Genomic DNA, 22,627 nt, shown 5'->3' on the forward strand with positions numbered 1-22,627 from the left:
GAGGTGTGCATTAGTACAGGAGTTTTCAACATGTGGGCGCCTGTCAAGGGAGGCGTGAGATATAGGCTCCCACTTAAGTGAAGCGAAAAATAATTGGAACTGCTGTGAATAATATAGGTCCATTTCAAGACATTGTATGTGGTAACATTCCTCAAGTTACAGTATTGTTTAGAGAGGAAAACACAATAACAACACTGAGCGGGACTGCACGAATCTGTCTGGTTCTTTCTCCTGAATAAATTTAATTTCCTACACAACCGCTGCAGTGTCCAGATACTAATACTGTAACTCTGTGCTGATGAGCCAAAAGACCAAGAATTTCTTTATTGCTGAATACTAAACTATAGTAGACCTATGATTTAACTACATCCTCCACTCGGCGTCCATTCTATTGTTGTGATGATGCACTGTTTAGCCAAATATTGAGATTTTTTTTCTCTAATATACTTTATGCTCAAAATGCTAAGACTTTATTCTAATAATTTTGACTTCATTTTCAATATATTATGACTATAATGTCAAAATACTACGACTTTATTCTAATAATTTTGACTTGTGTTATATCATAATGCTACAATTTGATTCTCAAACCATTACGACTTTAATCTCATAATGCTACAACTTTATTCTCGTAATTTTTACTTTATTCACAAAATATTACCATTTTATTATCAAAATCTTATTTTATATATATATATATATATATATATATATATATATATATATATATATATATATATATATTTAAAAAAATAATAAATATATTTAACGTGGCAATAAAACACCATTGTGGGATCACCAAATAAAGATAAAAAACACCTGCATTGGGTTTCATGAATGTTATTAAACATGATTCCAGGTTGTTTTTAACAAAGCAAAGTTTCAACGCTTGATAAACGGAAAGACAGTGTTTTTTTCCCATTTGCTCTGGAGTGCAGACTTAAGTACAATAATTTGACAAGTTCAATGTAATTTGATTTTAAACCATTTAAAAATCAAGGCACCCCAAAGAGGCTATTTAAATGCAGCAATTTAACTCCATGCACATGACATGGAAAATGTGAACCAGCTATAGTTTTGTTTGACTTTAATGTGAGATTCCTTTTGTACCCTGATGTTATGAACATTAAGCCTTACTTTTTGTTTTTTGTTTTTTGTTTTTTTCCATCACAAAAAAATTAAATAATAAATAAATAAAGAATTTGGGGCTTTTAACAAAATATCCGGGGCTTCAGCCCTATCAGCCAGGGTCTAGCAACGCCGCTGGAATAAACTAGCCTGAGCCTCAGGCTTGCCTTTGGCACTTTTCAGCTGATCATTCTGGGATACCTTCTTAATCCAGCTAAGAAGCTAAGACCATCCAAACAGCTTAGGCTGATTTAATTTTTTTATTTATGTGTGTGTGTTTTTTTTTTTTTTTTTTGCAGAGATAGCTGGTAATCAGCATATGTTTTGTTTTAGATGTAGGTCCTCCTTATTTGGTGCTAATGTGTTAGTTTCCTAAACAAGGCTTCTTAACTAGCTTAACCAGCAAGACTACCTTGGTCGACCAACTTCGCCAGCACTACCCAACATAAGGGAGACCGGCACTAGTTGTCACATGGAGAAATTATCTCAAAGACTATATTCTCAGTACAGTAATACTTGAAGTAAAAAGTCCAAATGAGCAGATGTGCATTTTCTCTAGCAGAGGTTTTGTATGTTGCTTTCAAACACCCGGTTCAAAACTCTCAAAATTTATTTATTTTTTTTTATTTTTTTTATTAAATCTTTTAAACAAATTTTTTTTTTACTATCATCATATTTTTGTTGTAGATCTTGGGTAAACAAGTGAATACAATCAAACCACACTGGCTTTCATTCAGTTTAGGGGCAATGGCAACAATTTACAATAAGATCCCATTCGTTAACATTAGGTTATCCATTAGGTATCATGAACAAATTATTTATTTAATCTTTTATTAATCTTTGTTAATGTTAGTTAGTCAAAAATACAATTGTTTATTGTTAGTTCATGTTAGTACAAAGTACATTAACTAATTAACTAGTACTACAACTTTGATTTTAAAAATGTATTAGTATATGTTGAAATTAGCTTTAACTAAGATTAATAAATGCTGTAAAAGAAATGTTCATTGTTTGTTCATGTTAACTAATGTTGTTAACAAATGTTAACAAATGGAACCTTATTGTAAAGTGTTACCAGGGCAACTTCTGTATATTTTGATGGCTGATTTTTACCAGAAGGTTTCATTGTGTTCTTAGGACAAAGGTATTTTTCATGAAAGAAAGGTTGGGGCATTTTGTCACATTTTTATTAGAGTAGGTTGTCACATGTGTTTTAAATGTAATATATTTATGTAATTTTTCAATTACTAAATCTGTTGGCCAAAACAATGTTTTAATATTTTTGTCTGTTACCTTTTCAATTTGTGTTATGTCATGAATCATTTTGTGCTTCATAATTTTTTACTTTTATACAGGTGTAGATTTAAAGAGAGTCACAGTGTGTTCAATTAACTAGATATTTATATATTTATTTATTTATGCCTGTGCAATAATGGTAATTGTGCTTTTTTGTAGCCAAGAATCTAGGGTTTTTGGCTATACCAAAATTTACTTCCAAAAATAAACCAACCCTGAGAAATATTCAGTGGAGTAAAATGTGTGACAGCTAGCCCTCAATTTAGACCAGCATGGAAATAAAGCTAGTTGGTAGCAAGCTAGTAGTACAGCATGAAAAGCTAATGCTCTGGCCTTCAGCAGGGTTGTTGTTGTTCGATTGGCATCATCCTCCATGCAAGAATGTGTGCTAGGGTTTTTCTCTTTTTTTCTGTCTTGTCTGTTAACGTCTGTGACAGCTTGTGCTGTCTGGTTTCTTAAGACAGAACTCCCACTCTCTGATGGGCAATGTCAGGCCCCCAATCTTTCAGAGTCCATAAAGGTTTTCCTAGCATTGTAAATCTTCCTGGGTTTGACATCTCTGTTTATATAGTTACCCAGAGACTCTGGGTTCAAGTTCACGTGTGAAGCAGGGGGCCAACCAGTCCACAGCATCTCCTCAACAACATGTGCATCCACCAAGGACAAGACAGCAGACAAACTAGGAGACAGTGTTCTCATTTGCCTAACCAATCCCTCATGTCTTCTCATTTCTTCTATGACAAACAGTCATGTCATTAAGGCAACAAGACTGTGAAACAACAGATCCGGCCTGCGTCCAGGGTCCAGTTTGCGCCATCAGTCTTTTCACACAGTAGTTCATCTATTTTTCCCAGCTTTGTGTTTTGAATTCAGCTCAGTCAAACCCAAACAAAACTTGGCATTGCCTCTCAGGGTTATGTTTATCATATCACACAACTGTCTCAGGCTCCCATGATGGACTTTGCAACACTGCATCGCCTACATGTCTGAACTACCACATGGTAATTCTTAGCCGAAAATTGGCACTGACATTGTTTTAGATGTTCAATGAGGACTATTTGTGGTAGGGTTTCAAAACAATTGGCCTGTTCTTAGATTTGATTTTTAGAATGTGTGTTCGCCCAAAGTACTTCATGTGCACACCCTTTTAAAAGAACAAAGAGTATGGGTTGTGTTTTGCTAACGGCACAGGGGAGTACTCCAAACATACCACATTCAGATGACCCTTTTACATGGTGTAATCAGAATTTGTGATGTCAGTGGCACTTGGGGAGTTATTCTTTAAGGTTTTCTTTGCTTCCAGTAACCCACCTGGCTCATCTTTGCTACGTGTTCCATTTCTTGTTCTTTATGTAAGTGAAATTGATTTATTGTAAACTGTCAGACTTTTTTCATCCATTTGAATGACTCCTGGATTTTAAGGTAATGCAAATTGTATATTATAGAAATCAATATAATACAGATACAATTCTGGAAACTGATTGGTCAGCATGGTTGGGAGGGTTACTTTTGAAATGTATTCCACCACAGATTACAGAATACATGATGAAAAATGTCATTTGTAACGTATTCCATTAGATTATTCAAGGTCAGTAACGTATTCTAAATACTTTGGATTACTTCTTCAGCACTGGTAGATTTTTTCACTTGTTTTGACTATAAAAACTCTGCCAGTGCAGTAAGACAAAATACACATGTTAAAAATACATTCTCTGAAAAACCTAAATATCTTATGCAGTGTTGTTTCTAAAACAATATAAATCTAATTGATCTTGTTTTAAGGAATTTTAGATATTTTTACAGGAAAACAATAACAAATTATTATCAAGAACATGATTTTTGCCCTAATATCAAAGGTCTTACTAGAAAAAAGAAATTATGATCCAATGTGAATTTTCTTGATAAAAAATTATGATCGTGCCTGGTAACATGTGCATGTAAAATGGCAAGAAATAGCATTTTATCTTAGCGTAAAGCTGACAATTTACACAAGGTTTATTTATATTTCTTCTGCTCCAAATTTACTTCTCTGTCTGCTCGTATGAATGTTACACATCATAAGAAAGTGTTTCACCGCTGTTCAAATGCACTTTGGATCGCATCATTTATATGTCTAAATGTTTTCCATCTGAAAGGACTAAATATTAAATGAAACAAATGACAATAAAATGCAAAGTAATCTCTACAGTAATCAAAATACCTTTAGAATGTAACTGTATTCTAATTACCAATTATTTAAATTGTAACTGTAGAGGTATACAGTTACTTATATTTTGTATTTTAAATACGTATTCCTTGTATTACGTTACTCCCCAACCCTGTTGGTCAGTACAGCATTCCAGCCATGCTGAGATCCACAGTTCACTTATACCTATGAAGTGAAACAATTGTTTACATTGGGTCTTTTCCAAAACCTAATGAACTTCCTCTGGAGGTAGCAGTTTAAGACATCATAGGTGCGCTTCCGACGTGAAGACTTTTCCATAAGGTAGGCATTTGAATTATGCTGCCTCCTAAGATTTCTTGTTTTGACCAAATTCTAAGGTATCGTCGTACGTATCCTTCCCCAGGTAGCCTTTACAAAAAATCTAAAGTGCTGGCAAACTTGCTGCAAACTTGTAGCAAATTCACCACTCATTATTTTCACATGCAAATGAGCTAACTATTCGCCGCAAATGTCTGCCAGAAGTTTGCAGCACTTCACCGGTAATGGTGAACCTGCAGGAAAACTTTGGCGACAATGACGAGTTTGCCGCAAACCTCATTTGCGTTTGAAAATTAATGAGCGGTGAATTTGTGGCAAGTTTGCAGCAACTCTAGTTTTTTTGTAAGCGTGGCGATCCCAGAATGCACCATGATGAGCTCGGCGGAAAAATACATCCAAGATGGCAGACAAAGTGAGAGAAATTTTTATTATAAATATGTTTATAATCTATTCATTTTGAAAAGTATAGATTAAAAAAAAAAAAACAGTTTAATATATTACAAAATGGATACCAAAATTTAACCCAAAATTTGTGTGTCATGTGTATTTATGCTCATTGTCGTCACCTGTATTGAAATCAGTTGTGAGTCGAGTCTCCCATGTGCTGTGTGTGTGGAGCACTATTTGAATGACGCAAGGAGCTGCTGCTTATGTAGAGAGTTCCAAATCGGTCTCTTATGAGGCATCATTTCAGTAGAATGCTGCCATAGAAGACAGCTGCCTAAGTAGGCAGGAGACAGCAAGGCAGCTCACTAAATTTTGGAACAGACACTATATCACTGTGTAGCACCCATAACAGATTGATACATTATGTCAGGGACCACAGTATATCTTCTCATATCTTCACTATATCTTTAGCATCATATTATCTGCAAAGACATAAGCAGATGGTAGTGAAAACATTGGAGACTGGAAAATGAAAACAGGCTTCCTTTCTGAATTGTGGAACTTTTCTGCTTAATTATTACGCAATAAATGCATTTAATACACTGTAAAAAGTGGTAACCTAATTTTAACTGATCTAATTGATAGAATGAGTTTTGTTGGTGAATCCGAATATATGCAGGTTGATTCAGTGATGTTAAAGGTGCACTCATTATTTTTTTATGTATGTCATCTTGTACTTACACTGACACTTAGGGGCCTGGATGCAGCATCATTCAAACACTATAGTTTTCAGTTCTAGATGCCATTGTAGAAATTCACTATTCACAGTCAAGTCTTGACTTTTTTTAATTCATGAGTTAAAGTATTCAATAACAGGGCAGTTACTGAGACTAAGAGAGTATTATTCTGTTGGTCATGTGATCCTAAAATGGCATTCTCCATTAGGGTACCCTTTCCATATAGAATAAACCCGCTTTTATAAGGTTTCTGATATGACTGGAGTCTTCATCTCATATGAGCGGTCATGGTTTTATACATATTTTTCAAAATTATTGTTCATTTCTTTAGGAGTAACATTTTTTTAATGAAGAATAAAAATGACTGAGTGCACCTTTAAATAATATTTTTGACTTGAATGAAACCAGATGATTTAGATGTGACCACATGAATCACATTTTTAGCATTAAAAAAAAAAAAAAAAAATTGTGTGTGTGTGTGTACTTAGCTCAGGGAGCAGGTATTTGGTGAAGGTATTTGGATTCAGCTGGAGGTTCCTAATCCAACAATACTTCTGAAACTTTGTTTCAGAAAAACAAACTCACACTGTATCTTTTGTCTTTTCACTATACTATTTTAAAGATGAAAAATATACCATCACATTACACAGAAAAGCCTACGTTATCTAGAACCAAAACTTACCTCAGCATGCTGCCTTAAGTTGGAGCTGTGATTTTAATCTTGAAATATCAGCTTGTCTTGGTGTTAAATGAAGGCATTGCATGACGAAACTATTATTTTTTTCACTGTGCAGAGTGAAGTGTTTCACTTTGAAGGTAAAGTGTATTTTTATTGTATACAGTCTTATTTTGTGTATACTGTATTTTGTATATTATTTTTATTGTATGCAGTCTTCTTATTTTGTGTATACTGTATATTGTATATTATTAGGTGTATATTGTATATTGTGTAACAAGATGTGTAAATTGTGTTATATGTAAATCAGATGTTTATTGTAGTTGTCATACTGCTATGTTGTTTGAAACTGCACCCAAGTCTTTCACGCAAAGTTGCACTGTGTATATGGTTGAGTGACAATAAAGGGATTTGATTTGAGAATATCCTAATGACCGTCTTTTTTGCATTGCAGTAATGAGAATTGGGGGGTAAAAATTGGGTAACTGTCATGACAATAATGTCACAGTGTAAAGAACTTAATGGCCCTTTAAATAGGCTTCATTTTCTGCTGTATATGCAAAACATCATTTCTAATTATTTATTTATCAACTTTTTAATAAAGTTTCATTTACTGCCTACTTTCCGTGGCCAGTAATAGCGCAATTAAATAAGTAGAGTTGACTACGGCACATTCTTTTATACACCTCATTTACTAGTGTTGAAAATAATGACAATGACTTAATTTACAGTAAATACTCACAGAGCTATTCCAACACATTTAGCATCTGCTTAAACTGGACTGCGAGCGCTTCATGAATAAAACGTAGGGTTTTGCACTGAAATGCCACACACTAAGGTGGCACTACTGTTTAGTGAACTTGCCTTTCTCATAAAGATAAATGTATTACATAAGTAGGATTTCTATCATTTCCAACTTCTAACTAATCAGAATGAATAATGAAGAGCTCTATGCAAGTGAATTTCTTCATTTTTTTCTGAGACATATTCACAAAAAAAAAAAAAAAAAAAAAACATATATACAATGTGACCAATACAAAAGGATTTTAAAGGATTTTCTCTGACTTTTGGAAGCCTTTTCTTAGGGGAGGAACTTTGTGCCACTGAAAACTTTCCTCTTTCCCAATGCTTTCAAAATCAATTTGCTTAGGGAAAAGATTTAGACATCCTCAAAAGAGACATGGATTAGCAGATCTTTTTCAAATGTTTTGGCAAGTATCTAACCGCAATGTTGACCTCTCTCGCTCTTATTTCTCATGATGCCTGTCTATGGAGAGGTAGTACTGGGCCATGGTCACGTACTAATGTCTCTCTGTTGTTGAGTCTCTTTCTCAAACTGGGGTCTCTGCCAGCTACCTGATAGCAGTGTGTGGACTGTGTGTGTGTGTGTGTGTCTGTGTTTGCTTGTCTGTGAAAATGACCCACTGTTTAACACTTATCCAGCTGTCCTGTACTTGTAGAAGGCAAATTTTGATGGAAGCAAAAAAGGAGACAGAGTTTACATTCTGCCAAATCTGATGCATGACTTTAACAGCAGGATTACTTTTAGTTTTTCACACTGACCACATCTCTACTGTGTGGCAGAGATACCACTCTTTACAGAAAATAAAGTGATATCTGGGTAACTAAATTGAGGTTTCCCTGTGATAATATCCTTGAATTAAAAATGGTTATTGACATGAAATCTAATTTACATGAGGACGAATATTTACATTCTGATGGTAATTCACAAGTTGGCTACTGGTTCATACTGTATAGTTCTAGAGCACAGGACTAGGCTTGAGCTAGACTATCTGACTTAAGCAAGATATAGAAAGACAATTTTTTTAAAAATGGTATAGGTGTTATGAAATATAAAGGAGGAGATGGGAAGGTGGAGGGATGCTGAAAGAATCATCACCAAACTTATATTTGGAACTTCATTGATTTACTCTGAACAGAACCCAAACCCTGCTGAATTTTGATTCAGTCAGATTTACTGACTAGAAAGTGTTTGTATTGTGGCGAGTATCCCGTGCACTTCAGCGTCGCCCTGGAATTGAAGCATATTATCCAATCAATCCTGGAATGCAAATGCTGATCGGCCTCACCTGCGATCAGTCAGCTGCAGAGGATTTAAACGCCGGAGAAAGAGGAAGACGGTGAGCGACGACTCCAGAGAATGACACTAACCCTCTCCTTTAATTCCAGGCTCCAGCGACGAGTGAGCACCGTTCACAGCACGGAGTTCGGGAAAGTTTCACTGCACAAGGGATTCACGAGCACAGACATCGCGGCACGCTCACTTCACCCCTGCACCGAAGACACTGCGCACTATTAAGTCTCATCCTCTCACTATTGCTTACTGTCACAATAAAACACCCCTTGTGGGACCATGCACCTGAGAATTGTTTGTCTGTGCCTCATGCTGGCTAGAATGAAGAGAATGAGGTCAGACGATGAAACTCATCCCAGTGCTCCATCTGTTTTTTCCACAGGTCCAGCTCTCTCTCTGAAGACAATGGAAAATCTGATAAGTCAGCTCGCGAACATCTCCCGCTGCCAGCAAAAATTCACGGAACAACTAACAGCACTTCAAGAGCGGGTGGAGCAGGGAATCATGCAACTGCAATTGGAAGCCGCTGCCCACATACCGATCCCCGAACCCTGTGTCTGAGCCAATCAGCTGATCACCAAGCTGATGGAGCACGATGACGTGGAGGCGTACCTGCACACATTCAAGGTGATAGCTGAAAGGGAGGGGTGCGATGACAGCGAGTGGGTGAGAATGCTTGTGCCCTTCCTGATGGGGGAAGTGCAGCGCGCCTATTACGCACTCAGCCCAGCCTCCATGGACAATTATAAGGAGCTAAAAAAAGAGATCTTGGCACAGGTGGGGCTTTCACCGGTATGTGCAGTGCAGCACTTCCATGAATGGGTGTATGATGTTCAGGTTCCCGCCCACGTACAAGCTTTGCAATTGTTCCGTCTGGCCATCTCTGGCTGTTAACCAGACAACCAATGCCAGTGCAGGTAATGGAACGAGTGGTGGTGGATAAGTTTCTGCGGGCCCTTCTCCGCATGCAACGGCGGGCCATAGGAATGCGGAACCCTGAGACTCTTGCCACCCTGGTGGAGGCCATGGAACTGGCGGAGGTCGACGCAAGCCCGAGACGGCGGAGAGAGAGCTGGCACCTATCCTCGGATGACACACCAAGAAAGGTGACCACAGGAGTTCACCTCGTGGACAGTAAGCACACCAGCGACACCGTCCATTCGGGATGAACCCATGCCCACAGACCCAAACCCCCAGGATGCCCGGGCCTGACTGGTCGGTTGCATCATACACCAAGCATTGCCCAAGGAAGCTCCAGAGAGGGAGGTGAAGGTCGAGAGCCGCTGTGTGAAAGCCCTCCTGGATTCCGGGAGCACAGTGAGCCTGACCCAGCCTCAGATATTCCCCCCCCGACCACACAACAAAGCCTCAATTCCAATCACCAGTGTGCACGGCAACACGTGCTACGTCCCAGCTCAGTCAGTCACCATCAAGGCCGAACCATGAAGCTGGCCAGTGGAGGTCGGGATTGTCAAGGATCTGCCGGTGCCCCTGCTCTTAGAACGAGACTGGCCGGGGATTGAACAGCTGTTGGCCCATGCTGTCCAACCTGCCAGCTGTCGGGGGCAACGCCACATGGGTCCCAACCAGAGGCTTCCGAGATATCTGGTGCTGCTAGTCACTGACAGCGAGCGGGATGGTGAGTTGAGAGTAATTACCCCTAATGTGTATGCCAACTTGTTCCAACAGATAACAGAAGGGTGCGCATTCAGCAAGGAACAACGGGAGGATGACCGTCTAAAAAACTGCTGGTCCTAGGTCACAATAGTCAACGGTGAAGTACGACATCCCACCCCCATCCCTCTCCTCACTTTATTGTGGAAAATGGTCTGCTTTACTGTGTCTCTCACAGGCATGGGGAGGAGAAACGCCTCTTGGTGGTGCTGCATACAAAGACAGAGATCGTGCTCGAGTTGGCCCACTCGCACCCAATGGCTGGGCACCTAGGAGTTGAGAACACCACCCAATGAATTAGGGACCGGTTCCATTGGCCCGGGTTGGACACAGAAGTAAGGCGCTATTGCCAGAGCTGTGCAGTCTACCAAAGAACGACTCCACGACGACCTCCCACCAGCCCCCTCATTCCCCTGCCCATCATCGAGGTGCCCTTCGAGCGCATCGGGATGGACCTGGTGGGACCACTGCCGAAGTCTGCCCGGGGACATGAGCACATCCTTGTCATAGTGGATTATTCCACTCGGTACCCTGAAGCAATGCCACTGAGGAAAGCCACCTCCAAAAACATTGCTCGAGTGTTATTCCTGCTGTTCAGCCGAGTTGGCATCTCAAAGGAGATCCTCACCGACCAGGGCACCCTGTTTGTGTCCCGGCTCATGGCAGACGTATGCAAGTTGCTGCAATTAAAACAACTCTGCACCTCAGTTTACCACCCCCAGATGGACGGATTAGTGGAGCATTTCAACCAGACCCTAAAATGAATGCTGAAGTGAGTGGTAACCGAGGATGGGCATGATTGGGACCACATGATGCCATACGTGCTGTTCGGCATCAGGGAGGTGCCACAGGCACCCACTGGATTCACGCCCTTCGAGTTACTGGTTGGACACCAGGGCCTGCTAGATGTCACTGAGAAGGCCTGGGAGCAACAGCCCTCGCTGCACCAAACAGTGATTGAGCATGTGCGTGAGATGAGGGAGAGGATCGACAAAGTGATGCCCCTGGTGTGCTAACATCTCATGGAGGCCCAACAGGCCCAGCAGCATACGTACGACCACCCTGCCAAAGCCTGTGAATTTCACCTTGGAGACCAGGTTCTAGTGCTGATCCAATGTGCCACATCCTGGCCACCTGGCAGGGACCCTACACCGTGGTGGAACAGGCGGGGCTGGTAATGTATCAAATCCGGCAGCCGGGACGAAGACGAGCGGAGCATATCAACCATATTAACCTCCTCAAACATTGGACGGATCCTGAGAGATGGGTCGCAGGGTTTGCCCAGACCAAGGCCCCGGTGGTAGATCTGGGGAACCAACTCTCCGCCAAACAGAAGAATGAATTGGAAGCCCAGGTCGGACAGTTCAGCCATGTGTTTTCAAGTTGCCACGGGCGGACCAACGTGATCCATCATGAAATTCGCACACCACCTGGCATCATCGTATGGCAGCATCCCTACCGGGTCCCGGAGCCTTGCCGACAGGCTATAGAGGAGGAAATCCAATGGATGTTACAACTTGGGGTCATCAAAGGGTTCAGAAGCCTGTGGTCCAGCCCGATCGTGATGGTTCCAAAGGGTGACGGCACCCTCCGCTTCTGTAACGATTTCCGGAAATTGAATGAAGTCTACAGCTTTGATGGATACCCCATGCCCAGAGTGGAGGAGCTCATCAGGTAACTGGGCTGAGCACGATATACAGCCACCCTGGATCTTACCAAAGGATACTGGCAAGTGCCCCTAGCCCCATTGTCCAAGGAAAAGACAGCATTCAGCACCCCTAGTGGCCAATGGCAGTACCGGGTGCTACCCTTTGGACTACATGGGGCCCCCGCAACCTTCCAGCAGATGATGGATATTCTAGAGCTACGGTACTACCTACTGGGCCAGAGCTTCAATCTGGTCACTGACCACACCCCATTGCAATGGATGGTGTGAGCAAAGGACTCTAATGCCAGGGTGACTCGCTGGTTCCTCGTGCTCCGGAATTTCCATTTCAAGATGCAACATCGAGCTGGGGTAGCCAATGGCAATGTGGACGGCCTATCCAGGATGTTCCGAGGATGGTCAGGTCTGTGTTAAAGTTCACTCCCTCCCCCCCATCCCCTCTGTCTGCTTCCATGTCCAGGATGTCGCTTGGTGGGGGGGGGAGTATCCCGTGCGCTTCAGCGTCGCCCTGGAATTGGAGCATATTATCCAATCAATCATGGAATGCAGATGCTGATCGGCCTCACCTGCAATCAGTTAGCTGGAGAGGATTTAAATGCCGGAGGAAGAGGAAGACGGTGAGCGACGACTCCAGAGAATGACACTAACCCTCTTCCCTGTCTTCTTTAATTCCAGGCTCCAGCGATGAATGAGCCCGGATCACAGCACGGTGTTTGGGAAAGTTTCACTGCACATGGGATTCATGAGCACAGACATCGTGACACGCTCACCAGTCCCTGCACCGAAGACACTGTGCAATATTAAGTCTCATCCTCTCACTATTGCTTACTGTCACAATAAAAAAACCCTTGTAGGACCGTGCACCTGAGAATTGTTTGTCTGTGCCTCATGCTGGCTAAAATGAAGAGAATGAGGTCAGACGATGAAACTCATCCCAATGCTCCATCTGGTTTTTCCACATTTTTTTCAACAAATATGAAAGTAGTTCACTACACTAATTCATGTTGCTTTTGATCGCATTGATACATAGGTTTGTAGTGCATTTTTAACATGCTTTCCGCAGAGTTCAGCGTGTGCTGTGTTGGGTTTTTCATTCGAAAACACATTCATTTCAGTATTTACACCTCTCATCCACACTGAAATGCAGTTTTTCTCCACCGAAAATAGAGATTTCCTGTTTCTGATTCCGAGATGAATAAGCTCTCCATAACCGCAAACTTTGGAAAACGATGAAGTTAGGAAACTAATAAAATATTTTTAAACACTTTTCAAACAACGGAATAGTGTGGATGTGGCCTAAGCAGAGATCTTTTCTACTGAGATACCGACCTCAGCATTTTTACCATAGGAGAGAACGGTAACGGTCAACTAGCATGTTTCAACAGTAAATCACAGTATGCGGAAACAAGCACATTAATGGGCAGAGGCAGAGCCATAAACTGATAGTTTATTCCAAATAGTTTATTCCAAAAGGATTGTTTAGTGTTCTACAGGTTGAAGATTAGCGGACAGGTGGTCAATTCATTTAGAGATTAGCTGTTTTCTCTCAAAAGCCTCCGCGATGTCTCCTCACCAGTGTACCACCCATAGAATGTCTATGGGACTGCTGCATTATAAATTCCTTTGCTAACTTTATAGGCTCCCTTGGTAGAAGGGCTCTGGTCTAAGTATGGCGGAAGTTCTAGAATGGCTAAAACTATAATTCTAAATAATTGTTCAGAACATTTAGCATGGTCTAATATAACGTTTTGCTATGAGACCTGTTGCAAAAATAACTTTATGTTTTACATTTTCTGAATGTGCATTAAGTGGTGCTTGTCTGTGCATAATCGTAGCCATAACACTAGGGTGCTGTGGCTGGTTACCAGGGCATAGCTACGTGATTGCTAAGGTGTTCTAAGTGGTTGCTAAGGTGGTCTGGGTGGATGCTTACTGGTCCAACTAAAAAGACCCCACCTTGAAGATCTATATTATTCTGGTCCATAAATATGGCTGAGGTCTATCCTTCAGTGTAAGTTTATGTGGTTTTTGTTTGTTTGTTTGTTTTATCGTCTGACACTTAGAAATGTAATAGTACACCTCTCCTCAATAAAATGCATGGTACCGTGTCATGTTTATAGCATAAACAGCGTAGGATGGGTTATGTGCCGAAGTTTAATATTAGGGGTTTGTTCATATACAAAACTCTTAGTATGAGCAATCATAATACTGATGCTTTCCTTCGCAAACACTACTAATAAAGATGGAGAGAGTTCACAAATGCACCGAGAGCTTGTAAAGGTCTAAGGCTATATGTTAACTTTACTTTAAAAGCTTTACTAATACAAAGATTACCATGACCAGTAGCCATTCTCTTCAGCTGTAGCATGTGACATTTTGCTGCATCGCACATGCCGAGGATCATTTTGTAAATTAATAAAAGATGGGATATGGGATAAGAAACAGACTGTAGTTGCGTAGCCACGTGTCCCCTCTAGCTGAACTGACTTTATATGCAAAGCAACTGTGCCTCATCATATCTACAGAAAGGTCCCCTAGTTCTTAGAAGATGTACTCTAAAAATATGTAGTGACATTTTAGTTTGTTTAATGCTTAGTTCTGTATATCTTGAGATGGAGTCAGTGCTCTCAAATGCTAAAAGGAGAGCTGTGCTTGTGTGTGTATTTTTGCAAACAGAAGGTTATATTGTGTGTGCATGCTAAACTTGTACATTTATAATGATGTTACCAATGATGTGATGACTTTGATGCCTTTGATGTGACATCACCTCCCAGCAGACACTGTTCCCTGATACGGAGACACAAATTAGCTTGTGTGCTGTAGAACAGACTTTTCTGACAGAGGGAACAACATATGAGACAAAAGTCACATTTGAGACTCTGATATTTGGGGAAATTTTATAATGAAAGACGTGTTACATAATCCTAGACTGATTTCAACCAAGGAGGTCTTTAAAACCTGGAGAAAGCTATCCCTTCAGACATAGTTTAGTTTCGTCCCACTGGTCACTCATGTGACCTAGAGATGCCACACTGGCCACATTGTGCATAGAAGCTACATAAAGGCTGTGGTCTGATATTTTAGGTATTCTAGGACAAACCTTGAGATAAAATTAACAGATTCAACACACCTAGGGATATATAAAATTATACTGGAAAAAAAAAAGAAAAGAAAAGGATAAGAGCATATTACTTTCAAATGCACCATTTTATATTAGCTGTCCTGTTATTTTTTGGCGCATTAATATTATCTGCCAGCAAGGCTACTTTGAATCTTTAAATCATTTTCTGCCATGATCCATAACCATTTTATTCAAACTTTGATCATATTTATCAAAGTTTTTTCTTCTAAACTATATTCTAAATGGCTGCTACTTTGGTAGATTGGACGTTGTGAACATATAAGTCAGAAACGATCATTTGCATTGCTTATATTTCTAAAAGGCATTTATAATTAAATAAGTGATTAAATGCGTGCATGTGTCATTTATTTAAATAATATTTTATATAATATATATTATATAATTTACTTCTATATATTATTATAACATATTTAATAATATTATAATTAGGTAATTAATTAAATGAAATAATATCTCTAATTTTGTACTATTTGCTGAATTATTACTATTAATAATCATAATAATATTTATCATAATAATGACTAAGATAGCAATAATAATAATACTAAGTATAATACAAAAATATACTGAGTGAATATGAACTATTATTTTAATTGAATTCATCCATCTGCTCAACAAAGACACACTTAGTAATGTCATTCCAAGATCTGGCAGCAAACCTCAACAAACTCACAAAACTATTAACCTCACTAACTGTCTTTAAAGCCTAATTTTAACTTTTGATCTTTCTAAATGTCTCAAGGCACTGGGTGCTCTGACATTGCAATCTGTGAGTGCCTTCTCACTTGCAATGAATTCGATCCATTGTGAGCAAATTAAAAAATGAATCGACGATTGCGTCTAGGGGTGAAATGTGACAGTGAAAAAAAAAAGAATGGTATGAATTTCCAGGCTGGTTTATGCTGGTTAGTGCTGGTTCTAATCTGATTGGCTGGCTGTTCTGTTTACCAGTTAAATTTAGCTGGAGAGGCTGGTTGATCAGCAAACTGAAGCTTGTAAACTAAGGAAGTCTGGCTTGTTGAACTAGTTAAGCAGCCTGGGATACCAGTAATCTATGCTAGGGACCGGCATCCAAAATACACCAAATGCTGGTGAAAAGCAATGATGACATCACAGGGTTGCTTCATCTTACAGTAAATTTGTGTGCTAGTACTGTGGTTTTTAGGATATATAGACAGACTGCATCACAGTTATCCTATCAGGAGTTTGTTGAATAGGAATCAGTATGCATTCCTCACATCTGTCTATTCCTCTGCTGGAGTAACATAAGAACACATGAAAAGCTCAGCAGTGCTGCTGAATTTGACTGTGGTCCAGTTCAGCCGTGGGAGGCTGATATCAGAGATGCTTTGTATTGAAGATGTATTAAGTGTTTGGACAAATGTGATGTCAGCTGTTTGTTCTTTGGCTATGAAAACATCTTGGATGTCTAGTGAACGGACTGCTGGTGATCTTGTTGTTTTGTTAATGAATACCTTCTTCAATGCTTTCTGCTAAATCAATGGACTGGAAAAGTTAGAATTAGCATGTGGCATCTACTGAGAACACTTTAAAACTGGTTGAGAAATTGCTCATGGATGCGTGTGAGGTTTCTGAGAGCTTATGTTGATGGATTTGGATTTGGTGCTGTTTCCAACCGCATCAATATCCACAATGGTCTGAGAATTCTGGTTTAGTTTTGCAATAGAAATTGATGGGTCAAACCCTAATATTTTTCATGTTTGACAGAGGTTTTAGACTGATTTTTTTGACTCATGTTTACATCCAAGAACTCTTCCCCTAATTTTTTTTTTTTTTTTTATGTTTTGTGTTTTCAAAGAGACAGCAGAACAGTGCCTACAAAAAATCTAGAGTTGCCACAGTCTTGCTACAAACTTGCCGCAAATTACAGATGAAATGTTTTGTGCAGGCAGATCCGATCCAGGTTTTAATGGAGCAGGCTCAGCAGGGTCATAGAACGAAAAACTGTCTATTAGTAGCATGTAAAGGCGGTAACACGGGATGTGGTTCCTTATTCATTTTGGGATAGGGAAAGAGACGCCAGGCGACACCAATGCTTGTCAAGCCCATTCACGAGAATCCAATCGCATTTTCATGCAGGACTGTTTGTGGCACACACTGCAAAAGATAAAAATGTTTTATCTTTTCATGGCTGCCACGTGTCATTGACCAATCAACTGTGCTGCCTTTCCCAAAAGCATGGCAAACTTAAGTTGATCGTAGAGACTATTGGTGCCAGTGGTTTTTATGATCTGCTTAGGTTTATGATGCTTTTGGAAAACGCAGCCCTGGTTAGTACCCTTCAGGACAGTTTGAAACCGCTCCCTATTCTGTAGCATTCATTATAAAGACAATTAATCTGTCTGTCTGTCTGTCTGTCCATCCGTCCATCTGTCCATCCATCATCCATTCATTTTATCTTATATAGGTTTGCGGGGTGAACTCGGATGCATAAACTTTCTTTATTTCAAAGTGTGCTTTATTCAATTTCTTTGATAGATTGATTCATCGATGCATTTTCCACCCCTAAACATGATGGATCTGTGAAGCTCTTGTATCAGTATTATGCTTCCACAGTTACATGGATCAAGGAACTGGTATTTCAGCCAAAAATGTGACTTCAGTTAAGTGTCTGACCTTGGCTTGTGTTTCTTGCTGTTTAAATGACAGAACAGTTTGTTTTCAGTCATACTTGATCAAGGTCATGGTCAGTCCTAGGTTACTTTTGGATCATATCATGCATTCTGTTCCATATCAAAATGTACTTTGCATTTTCTTTATCCTGTAAGTTCTTGGTTCAGCAGTTGGACGGTGACAGAGGATAGTGGTAATAATCATAATTTTAATTAAATTAAATATTTATGACTTCAGTTTTCATTTTATTTCATCATCAACAATTATTTTTAACCTGAATGAATAAATAAATGCATTTATTAATTTATAAACTTTATTTCTCTCTCTGTTTCTGTCTATTTGTTTCACACTCTGTCACACATGCATTGTGTGTGTGTGTGTGTGTGTGTGTGTGTGTTCGTGTGTGTTGTCCTTAAAAGGGTGGCAGTCTTTGCTGAGGTTTGTAAAATGTTCATTCTCCCATTAAAATCAATTAGCACCATTGTCCCTTGTGTGTAGGAATCAGAGTGTTTCTGTTTGCAGAGCTCAGAAGAGATCCCTAATCTTTAGCCTTGTGTTTGGGTGTTTAACAACACCTTGCGCAACTAGTTTCTTCCTTGCTCATTCCTCCTTCTCCCTCTCCAGCCCTGTGTACACTATACTTATCTCCTTTGACACAACAAAGTCATTTACATACAAACAACCATGTATGTTTGTGTGGATCTCATTTGAAAATCCCCCTGACTCAGATTTTAACCTGATATTGCTCAGATTTTGACAGAGCTCAGCTATATAAAGGAGTTTTTTCAACATCACCCAAATACCATAGTTGTGTCATTACTTTAAAAAAAAAAAAATTGTATTCTTTAAATGGTTAATGGGCAGTGTTGAGTAGACAACACTGTGTGGGACAAGTAATATGCCAAAGTTTAATACTCACAATTAGGGGTTTGTTAAAATCCCTAAGCCTAAGTATGAGCAATGGTAACAGTGATGCTTGCCTAAACACCACTCAAACGAGTGTGCATTTCAAATGAATGACCATCTTCTGGTCTCTTGGCCACAGACTTCAGCTCCTGCATTTTGCCGCTGCAGCTCTTTGATCGTCTGCTACTGAATTATTATCACTGGCAGCCATTTGTTGCTCTCTGTCATTAGCTTGAGACAGCTCTGTTTTTAACATGGAACTCTGAAACACTACTGTATATTATCTAAACTGGTACCTTTTTCATTTCAGGAAAGAGGAGTGTGTGTTAGTGTTCACTGTGGATCTCTGTGAATGTTTGCATGAGTATTGTGTCCATAACTGAATAAGCATGCCACAAAAACAGATAAACAGTGTCGGGGAGTAGCTAATTACAGAAAAGTAGTGATGCTACTAACTTAACCTCATTTTTTGTAGTGTGACAGTAGCTCAGCTGTTTTCAAAATAGTGTCTAATTTTCTAGTTACAAGCTACTTATCTAATAAGTTGCAGTGCAGCTTGATATTATACAGCACTTGCTTGGCTGACATACAGTGTGTATATATACAGTTGTGCTCAAAAGTTTGCATACCCTTGGAGAATTGGTAATATATGTACCATTTTTAAAGAAAACATGAGTGAGCAGGCAAAACACATTTCTTTTATTTCTTATGGGATTCATATTCAACTGTAGGTTATAACAGAATGGCACAATCATAAAACAAAACATGGCAACAAAGACAAAAATGAAATGACCCCTGTTCAAAAGTCTGCATACCCTTAGTTCTTAATACTGTGTATTGCCCCCTTTTGCATCAATGACAGCGTGCAGTCTTTTGTAATAGTTGTCTATGAGGCCCCAAATTCCTGCAGGTGGTATAGCTGCCCATTCATCTTGGCAAAATGCCTCCAGGTCATGCAAAGTCTTTGGTCATCTTGCATGAACCGCACGTTTGAGATCTCCCCAGAGTGGTTCGATGATATTAAGGTCAGGAAACTGTGATGGTCACTCCAGAACCTTCACCTTTTTCAGCTGTAACCACTGGAGGGTCAACTTGGCCTTGTGCTTAGGGTCATTGTCATGCTGGAAAGTCCAAGAGTGTTCCATGCGCAGCTTTCGTGCAGAAGAATGCAAATTGTCTGCCAGTATTTTCTGATAACATGCTGCATTCATCTTGCCATAAATTTTCACAAGATTCCCCATCCCTTTAGTGCTCACATACCCCCAAAACATCAGTGAGCCACCACCATGCTTCACAGTGGGGATGGTATTCTTTTCACTATAGGCCTTGTTGACCCCTCTCCAAACATAGCACTTATGGTTGTGACTATAAAGCTCTATTTAGGTCTCGTCACTCCAAATTACAGTGTGCCAGAAGCTATGAGGCATGTCAAGGTGTTGTCATTTGTGGCATTGGCACAGTAAAGGCTTCTTTCTGGCAACTCGACCATGCAGCTAATTTTTGTTCAAGTATCGTCGTATTGTGCTCCTTGAAACAACCACACCGTCTCTTTCCAGAGCAGCCTGTATTTCTCCTGAGGTTACCTGTGGGTTTTTCTTTGTATCCCGAACAATTCTTCTGGCAGTTGTGGTGAAATATTTCTTGGTCTACCTGACCTTGGCTTGGTATCAAGAAATCCTCGATTTTTCCACTTCTTAATAAGTGATTGAACAGTACTGACTGGCATTTTGAAGGCTTTGGATATCTTTTTATATCCTTTTCCATCTTTATAAAGTTCCATTACCTTGTTACGCAGGTCTTTTGACAGTTCTTTTCTGCTCCCCATGGCTCAGTATCTAGCCTGCTCAGTGCATCCACGTGAGAGCTAACAAACTCATTGACTATTTATACACAGATACTAATTGCAATTTTAAAGCCACAGGTGTGGGAAATTAACCTTTAATTGCATTTAAACCTGTGTGTGTCACCTTGTGTCTGTAACAAGGCCAAACATTCAAGGGTATGTAAACGTTTGATCAGGGCCATTTGGGTGATTTCTGTTATCATTATGATTTAAAAAGGAACCAAACAACTATGTGATGATAAATGGCTTCATATGATCACTATCCTTAAATAAAAGACAGTTTTTTTGCATGATCAGTCCTATTTTCAAAATCAATGCCAAAATTTCACAATTTCTGCCAGGGTATTTAAACTTTTGAGCACAACTGTATATATAAATTATATATAAATATATAATCCTATATATGCATATTATACAGTTATATTTAAAAGGTAAATCGCCATTTACTATCCTTAATGTAGCTCTCTGCTTCTTGTTTGTGTCTTGAAATGCAGCAACTATGTTTAACTACTTTAAAGTATTAAATAAATTGCAAATTGTTTCTAAGCAGTTTCCAACACTGCACATGTGGATTGTAATGGGTCTGACTGTCAGGATGGCTTGTCCACCTCCTCCAAAACCACCATGATTTAACCAAAACCTCTGCATGCAACTGGCTTTATATAGACACCATCTGGTTCTGTGTCCCGATAATCACACCAATTTAACATGCAAACTGTCGTAGTCTTTTCCTCTTGCCTTATTTTTTGCACTTTTCTGAAGTGGGTGTCCATATTCTTTTTTAAAGTGGACAAGGTACTCTACAGTTTATGTACATTTGTTTCCTGTACATAGTTGGCCCTGCAAATACGTTTTCCTTAATTCAAAAGCTTTTAATGCAGCATCTTACTATTTTTGCACTTCAGTAGTATCTTTAATTATTAGTATGTCTTAAAAAAAATGGCGTTCTGTGTGTGGCATGTGTGTGCCAAAAAAATAAAACATTAATTGAGAGGAACTGTAATTCAGCAAAAGCAAATAGAAAATGCAAAAAATCACAACTAACACTTTTCTCATCTGTTTAGTGTACAACTTGTTAACTTTAATGGTGAAGCAAAGGACAAAATACTGTAGAATAAATTAGATAAAACAAAATAAAAAAAATAGCCACAAGCACATCTTTGATTTATACAACAAAGCAATGCAACATATTGGTATCTTGACTTCCATATATACAGAATAAAAAATATATTTTTATTCTTAGTCCACTGATTTCAGTGTCTTTTGTCTTAATAACAACAAATAACAAAAAACAAAACAAAAAAAAAAATATAACAAAAACAAATAACAAAAAAATAAAATCATATACAACATGTCTTTCTTTTTCATATAACGTTTATGAATTATATTCTGTGTTTATCTTTTTCCTTTTCAATGTATTTTTTTTTTTCTGTTATGACATTTTGTAAGCATTCCCATGAAAACTTTTCTTAATCCAAACTGTGACAAAACTGTAACATAAAACTTTCTTTTCTTTTTGTTTCTGCTTCTTTTCTTTTCCCAAATTGCTTCATTTTTTTGACATTGCACAGTGGTTAAGTATTCTGTGTTGGGTAGCGGAAGAATTAACCACAAATGTTTTTTTTTTTCGCAAAAAACAAAAACAAACAAACATTTTTTTTTTTAACTTTTTTTTTTTTTTTTTTGGATAACTGACGATCTCCCAATTACACAAAAAGTCATTAAATATACAGCACATTCACTTTTTAACAATTCATTATTAAAAACAAACTTTCAAAGGTTGGTTTAAGTGCTGTATTAACCATTTAGATGCCCAGTCGCGTATGGACTGTGCAGCAGTGCAAAAGCACACAAAGGAGTGAGCTGCAGTGGGACATTGAGAAACTGATTTAAAGGTCTTTCGGTTTGCTAACATCTTTATAGGCCGAAAAAGCAGAGTGACATATTGGTATCTTCGG

The sequence above is a fragment of the Myxocyprinus asiaticus genome, chromosome 44, assembly GCF_019703515.2.
Source record: "Myxocyprinus asiaticus isolate MX2 ecotype Aquarium Trade chromosome 44, UBuf_Myxa_2, whole genome shotgun sequence".
Taxonomy (NCBI): domain Eukaryota; kingdom Metazoa; phylum Chordata; class Actinopteri; order Cypriniformes; family Catostomidae; genus Myxocyprinus; species Myxocyprinus asiaticus.